This window comes from Mus caroli, chromosome 2 (assembly GCF_900094665.2).
Source record: "Mus caroli chromosome 2, CAROLI_EIJ_v1.1, whole genome shotgun sequence".
Classification (NCBI taxonomy): Eukaryota; Metazoa; Chordata; class Mammalia; order Rodentia; family Muridae; genus Mus; species Mus caroli.
This window is the reverse complement of record NC_034571.1, coordinates 42723323-42730612: the sequence shown is the minus strand read 5'-3', so window position 1 is coordinate 42730612 and position 7290 is coordinate 42723323. Positions and strand designations below refer to the sequence as shown.

At 35.8% G+C, this 7290-nt stretch overlaps 1 long non-coding RNA gene across 1 annotated transcript in view; it reads left to right on the top strand.

The window, feature by feature from the left end:
• The first annotated feature begins 762 nt into the window (after positions 1–762).
• The window catches only part of LOC110305626, a 21001-nt gene continuing 14473 nt past the window's right edge, over positions 763–7290 (top strand). Inside the window, exons 1-2 of the long non-coding RNA XR_002379175.1 lie at positions 763–816; positions 3585–3701. This is a non-coding gene — a long non-coding RNA (uncharacterized LOC110305626). The remainder of the gene's footprint in view (positions 817–3584; positions 3702–7290) is intronic.

Genomic DNA, 7290 nt, shown 5'->3' with positions numbered 1-7290 from the left:
TAATTTTTAAAGCACAATATATTAAATCTTTAAGTAATGATACATTAAATATTCATTTTATGGTGTTTCACCAAATAAAGCAGACATACAGTCATTTATCATAATAGAACCCAAAAGATAATGTAACTAAGAATTCATGTCAAGGACTTCTTTTCAATGATTAAGTAATTGTTGTAAATGCAACTTTTATTCACCAGATATAATTATATCAGAGGCTTGTTGCTGAATAAGCTCACACTTTCTACTTCTTTCTGAACTCTGAGTGGCTGGTTCAACTCAGGTGTTCTGGCTCAAATTAATCTCCAAGCTGGTTCCATTGATCTCACTGAATTATATTGCTTGGCTTCAAACTAACTCTGGAAATCCTTGCTAATCTTAGGGCCTGTCCTCAATCTATGGCTACATTCTGCTCTTGAATGAACTCACTGAACTCAACTGAAGTAACTGACTCAACTGAACTCAGTGAATGAACTCACCAAGAATTCAATTCATGGAACTCAACTGAACTGCACCCAACTGCTGTAACTGACTCAGCTCCCTATTTTTCCCCTCACTCACTCCCTCTCCCTCTCCCTCTCTCTCTCCCTCTCCCTCTCCCTCTCCTTCTCCGTCTCCCTCTCTCTCCTGCTGCTGCTGTCTTAAATACTCTTTTTCCTCTGTGTTGTTCTCATGAGAGCTGGGCATATCCTATCTCTGATTAATAACTTTGTCTGCCCCTCAATTAATTGCCATTTTCAAACATGACTGCTTCCTTTTACAACCTAACCTATTTTAATTGGTAGGTATTAAATGTGTGTACTAAGAGTAGTTATAAAGGTATGTATTCCACCTAGACCTTATAGACCTAAAATGTTTTTGGATGAGATACCTTGCTGGAGAAGCCATGTCGCCAGATTAAAATTCCTCTACAGATAGTACATGTAACCTATAAAAGGAATGTCTTCTGAGCACCTGATTCATCTAGTGACTAATTTCTCAGGGCTGTTACTTGAACATTTATATTTCAAACCAAACCTGTCTTCACAAGGTCCAACTGAAATGTTACTTATATAGTCCTTTTTCCTCTACAATCTACCTCTTATATGTGCATATTCCATTTTTTCATAGTGAATGATTTGGGACATGATTAGATAATGAATAAATACCTAAAAGTGAGATAAATTCTGAATAAGAAAAGCTGTACAATGTCTTTATGCCAGAAGAAAAAGTAAATCTAGTAGGATAATTTAAAGTAGCTTTCTAGATATCTGAATTTTGATTTAAAAAAAGCCAGAAGCACCCACTAGAAAGAAGGCAGCATCTTAAAAATATGGTGCTGGACAAACTGGACAGCTGCATGTACAAGAATGCAAAAGATCCATTCTTATCTCCCTGCCAAAAAAAAAAAAAAAAGTTCAACTCAAAATGGACCAAAGGCTTCAACATAAAGCCAGATACACTGTACTTCAAAATGAGAAAGTGGCAGAACTGAATCTGAAACTTTAAAAGCCAGGTAAACTGAAGATTCGACTATAGCTTATGTATATACTCAAAGATTATTCACTTTACCACAACAACTGATCAAACATACTAACAGCTACTGAATTCACAATAGGCAGAAATTGGAAACAACATAGATGTCCCCTCATCAAAATGGACAAAGAAAATATGATATACTTACACAACAGAATATTACTAACCTATTAAAAATTAAATTTTTTAATAGTCAAGTAAATGAATGAAACTAAAAAAAAACATAAAGAAACTAATAAAACCATCTTGGGTTAGGTATCCCAGACCAAGGAAGAAAAAATAAATATGTGTTCCTTTATATGTGAATATAAGTCTACACCAGATCCTTTGAGCTTATATTATGGCTTCCACTTTTTTGTATTTTGGGCATTTTTGAGTGTATGAAAAAATAGATCTCTGATTTTTTTGTACTTTCTCTTGATCCCTTTTTTTTTCAGTGTAATTGTCTTTCATATGAAAGTTTTGGGGTTTTTGGCCCATTATATTTTGTTTTTTTTTCTTTGTTTTTTTTTCTTTGTTTTTTTTTTTTTTTTTTTTTTTGCAAGTCCAATGGGCCTCTCTTTCCAGTGATGGCCGACTAGGCCATCTTTCCATACATATGCAGCTAGAGACAAGAGCTCCAGGGTTCTGGTTAGTACATCATGTTGTTCCAACAATAGGGTTGCAGATACCTTTAGCTCCTTGGGTACTTTCTCTAGCTTCTCCATTGGGAGCCCTGTGATACATCCAATAGCTGACTGTGAACATCCAATCCTGTGTTTGCTAGGCCCCGGCATCGTCTCACAAGAGACAGCTATATTTGGGTCCTTTCAGCAAAATCTTGCTAGTGTATGCAATGGTGTCAGCGTTTAGAAGCTGCTTATGGGATGGATCCCTGGATACAGCAGTCTCTAAATGGTCCATCCTTTCATCACAGCTACNAACTTTGTCTCTGTAACTCCTTCCCTGGGTGTTTTGTTCCCAATTCTAAGAAGGGGCACAGTGTCCACACTTCGGTCTTCATTCTTCTTGAGTTTCATGCGTTAAGCAAATTGTATCTTATATCTTGGGTATCCTAAGTTTTGGGCTAATATCCACTTATCAGTGAATACATATTGTGTGAGTTCTTTTGTGATTGTGTTACTTCACTCAAGATGATGCCCTCGAGGTCCATCCATTTGGCTAGGAATTTCATAAATTCATTCTTTTTAATAGCTGAGTAGTACTCCATTGTGTAAATGTACCATAATTTCTGTATCCATTCCTCTGTTGAGGGACATCTGGGTTCTTTCCAGCTTCTGGCTATTATAAATAGGGCTGCTATGAACATAGTGGAGCATGTGTCCTTCTTACCGGTTGGGACATCTTCTGGATATATGCCTAGAAGAGGTATTGCTGGATCCTCCTGTAGTACTATGTCCAATTTTCTAAGGAACAGCCAGACTGATTTCCAGAGTGGTTGTACAAGCTTGCAATCCCACCAACAATGGAGGAGTGTTCCTCTTTCTCCACATCCTCGCCAGCATCTGCTGTCACCTGAATTTTTGATCTTAGCCATTCTGACTGGTGTGAGGTGGAATCTCAGGGTTGTTTTGATTTGCATTTCCCTGATGATTAAGGATGTTGAACATTATTATCTCTTAGAAGCCCATTCATTTCTAATGAGAGACAGAAAGAGAGTGGAATGGAATGGTAGCAAAAGTGGAGTGAAAATGGGAGGAGTAGAGGGAGGGCAAAACACAATCAGGATGTATTACTTGAGAAAATGATCTATTCAATAAAAGGGGGAAATAATAAAACATGGTCTTCAAAGGCTTGAAAATAATGAATTGCAAATAGGACAATAGAATAAGCTTGGCTATTATTCCAGTACAGAGGGATTTTAATCATAGTAGTTCTCATGGTAGTAAATAAAAGAAGAAAGGTGAAACTTATCTGCAAAGATTCTGAGCCTCATCTCTAATTCCCATTTTTCTTCACTAGTATGAAATTGAGCCAAGTGGCAGAACCTGATTTGCAAAGTGTACCATTACTACGTAGAAATGTTTTAGATGTTATTCATGTGTGTCTCCAAATTTTCTTCTGTCTTCTAGAAAGATCTGTATACAAGCATGTGTACAGTGAGAGACAAAAGCCTTCTGAGAGAAGAATGTTCAGGAGGCAGAGTGAATGCTAAAGCCGCATAACTGAGAAGCCCAGGAAAACCTCAGGTTGTGTAAATCATGATTTAATAGAGTAACCTCAATAGCATCCAGGTGCTTCCTCACAATGCAGCAGCGCTGTTATCCCCAAATTTCTCTCCTCAGATGTTGATTTTCATTTCCTTCTATTAAGGTCAATATCCAATCTTTTAATTAGTCCTTAGTCTACATCAGAAGTAACCTACATATTAGACTCCATGAAATGTAAAATTTAAGAGATAGGAGAATCTGTTCATCTTCATGACTCTATCTTCAGGCACTAAAGCCTTGCTGGCACAGAGCAGGCATACAATATTTATTATATAGATTCAGAAGACAGAAATTATAGTTTAGGCATACTTGTCTATGTCCCCCAGGTGCACTCCTAAACCTCTTCCTTTGCCAGGTAGTAGTAAGTACTCAATTAATAATTGATGAATAAATGGATTAAGAAACACATTTTCCTGTGTATCTACCACCTCTATCTTCCATACAAGTTCATTTATTATTCATGTACTCATTCAACAAATATTAATTGAATAATTTCTGTTCCCAGGTTCTATTCTCTGTAAGAAAGAGATGTTTATACTCCACATGAGGGAAACATAGTGCTTATAAAGATAAGAATTCATCTTTCTGTTGATGGATAATGATACTGATTCTATAATGTAACTATTGTGAAGAATGCCACTGTAAAAAGTGTATACAGAAATAAATAGAATGCTATTGTCTAGTGGAGTTTTATTTAGTCACAAAGAAAAACTGCCCTTGCAGGAAATTATGGGGGAAAAGAGATCATTTTGTTAAGAGAAATATGCTAGAATCAGAAAATTATAATAAGTTTTTTCTCATAGTTTGATTCTAGAATTTAATACTATACAAGCTTAGAAGCTCACAATCTTAGAAGTGGGAGAATTTTAGAAGAAGAAGAAAAGGCCCAGGAGGTGTGGCAGAGGATATGCCAAGAGTATATGGAGTGACTATGCTTAGAATAAATGATACACACAGTTTTACACTTGAAAAGATAATTTTAGACAATAGTATGGAATTTAATACAAAAACAAATCCCAAAATTCTTTGAAGTGATTTCCTGGTTGTTGTGGACAACCTGAGAGGGAAAACCTGAGCTCAAATCAATATAAATCATAAGATTAATTTATTTCTTTCACTTAATTTAATATGGTTTCACAGTAGATGCTTTGTTTACATGGTTCCTAACATAAAAAAACCTTTACTATCTGATGAAACATATGTATATGATTGAACATGATGTAGTATTATTTGATTTTATTGAATATTTATAGATACTATATATTTATAATTAATAATGAGAACTAATAGAGAACAATGTGTCATTTAAATATAATTGAATCTATAAAAAGTTGCAGTATCACAAACAAGGCATTGATAATAATATATTCTATTTCATTTAGATTAGGTCATTATTATAGATACTTGTATGTGCCTACAGATGTATGAATCTAGGCATCAGTAGTCAGAATACAGGTGTAGTTTCATGTTCATGCTACTACTATCTAGATAAGTTTTAATATTACACAATGAGCTATTTAAACCAGTATAGTATGAATCATGTAACTTTTATATCTTGGTTTTGAATAACTGTTTCCAAAAGAATATAAAGTACAAAAGTATTCAAAGACCACAATGTATATTATATAATTTTAGCATAATATATTTGATATTAAAATTTCAGAAATGAAGGAAAGATGGTATGTGAGTATAGAGATAGCATGAATTATTATTGTAAAATGGGAATTATAATCAATTGCATTAGTATATTAGTTTTCATGTTTACACTGGTTCATTTCTGTGTACTTATTTAGTCCTTTCTTTCCTTCTCTTTCTATTCTTTGTTCTGTGTTCCTACCCTGCCTTCCTCACTCCCTTTCTTCCTCCCTCCTTCTTCCCCTTCTTTTTTTATATTTTATTTTTATTTTTTAGATATTTTCTTTATTTACATTTCAAAAGTTATCCCCTTTTCTAATTTCCAATCAGAAAAATCCCCTATCCCCTCCCCTCTTCCCCCTGCTTCCCAACCCACCCACTCCCATTCCTGATCCTGGCATTCCCCTATACTAGGGCATAGAGCCTTCACAGAACCAAGAGCTGCTCCTCTCTTTGATAACGGACTAGGCCATCTTCTAGCTACATATATAGCTAGAGCCACAAGTTCCACCGTGTGTTTTCTTTGATTGGTTGTATAGTTCCAAGGAGCTCTGGGGGGTACTGGTTATTTCATATTGATGCTCCTCCTATGGGGCTTCAGTCCTCTTTAGCTCTCTGGGTACATTCTTTGATTGGTTGTATAGTTCCAATGAGCTCTGGGGGGTACTGGTTAGTTCATATTGATGCTCCTCCTATGGGGCTTCAGACCTCTTTAGCTCTCTAGGTACATTCTCTGGCTCCTTCATTGGGGACCTTGTGCTCTGTCCAATGGATGACTGTGAGCATCAACTTCTGTATTTGAAAGGCACTGGTAGAGCCTCATGAGAGACCTCTATATCAGGCTCCTGTCAGCAGACTCTTGTTGACATCTGCCTAGTGTCTGGATTTGGTGGTTGTTTATGGGATAGATCCCCAAGTGGGGGAGTCTCTGGATGGTCTTTCCTTCAGGCTCTGTTAATAACTTTGTTTCTGTAATTCCTTCCATGGGTATTTTGTTCCCCATTCTAAGAAGGAACAAAATATCCACTCTTTCTTCTTGAGTTTCATGTGTTTTGCAAATTTTATCTTGGGTATTAAGTTTCTGGGCTAATATCCACTTAACTTTCCTACCTTCCTTAATCCTTCCTTCCTTCCTTTCTTCCTTTCTTCCTCTCCTCTTTCCTTCTGATATATAAAGATGTCACTAAGGAGCACATATCATTAAGTTTGTCCTGAAATTTAGTACCATATCTCTCTTGATTAAATAAATTTGTATGATTATAATTTTTGGAAAATACGAACATATGGAATTGATAATCAAACTTTTCTACACTGAGAAAACTACAAAACAAGAAGAGGTTATTATATTTCTTAAAATAATTTTGACGGTTAAAGATTACTTTAATACCAGAATATTCTGCTTACAATAGTCAATTCTTCTCTGGTCTGTAGAATTATAATTATCACACTTTAAAATGTTGCAAATTTTCATGTTTAATTCTAAGTCAGTATTACATGAGATCTTGTGACTAATATCATAGAAATGTGCACTAATAAATGGCACTGGAATTCCACTCGTTTTACAACCTACTTGTTTTTCAGTTGCCTGGTTTTATCACTTTTTAAAGATTTGTCATGAGTTCTTAAAGATCATGCAATTAATCTTCCTTGGACTCATCAAATTAGCCTGAAAATAATCTAACAAGTCTTTAAATTGAAAGGCAACCTCAGTTCTTGTTCTCTTGTTGTCTTACTCTCTGTTGCTCTTCCCTTGTTTCTGCTCTATCCCCTTGCCCCTCTCCCATTCCCTTCCCCCCCTCTCTTCACGCACTCATGGCTCAACTCCTTCTCCTCTTCTTCTCTTCTCTTCTCTTCTCTTCTCTTCTCTTCTCTTCTCTTCTCTTCTCTTCTCTTCTCTTCTCTTCTCTTCTCTTCTCTTCTCTTCTCTTCTCTT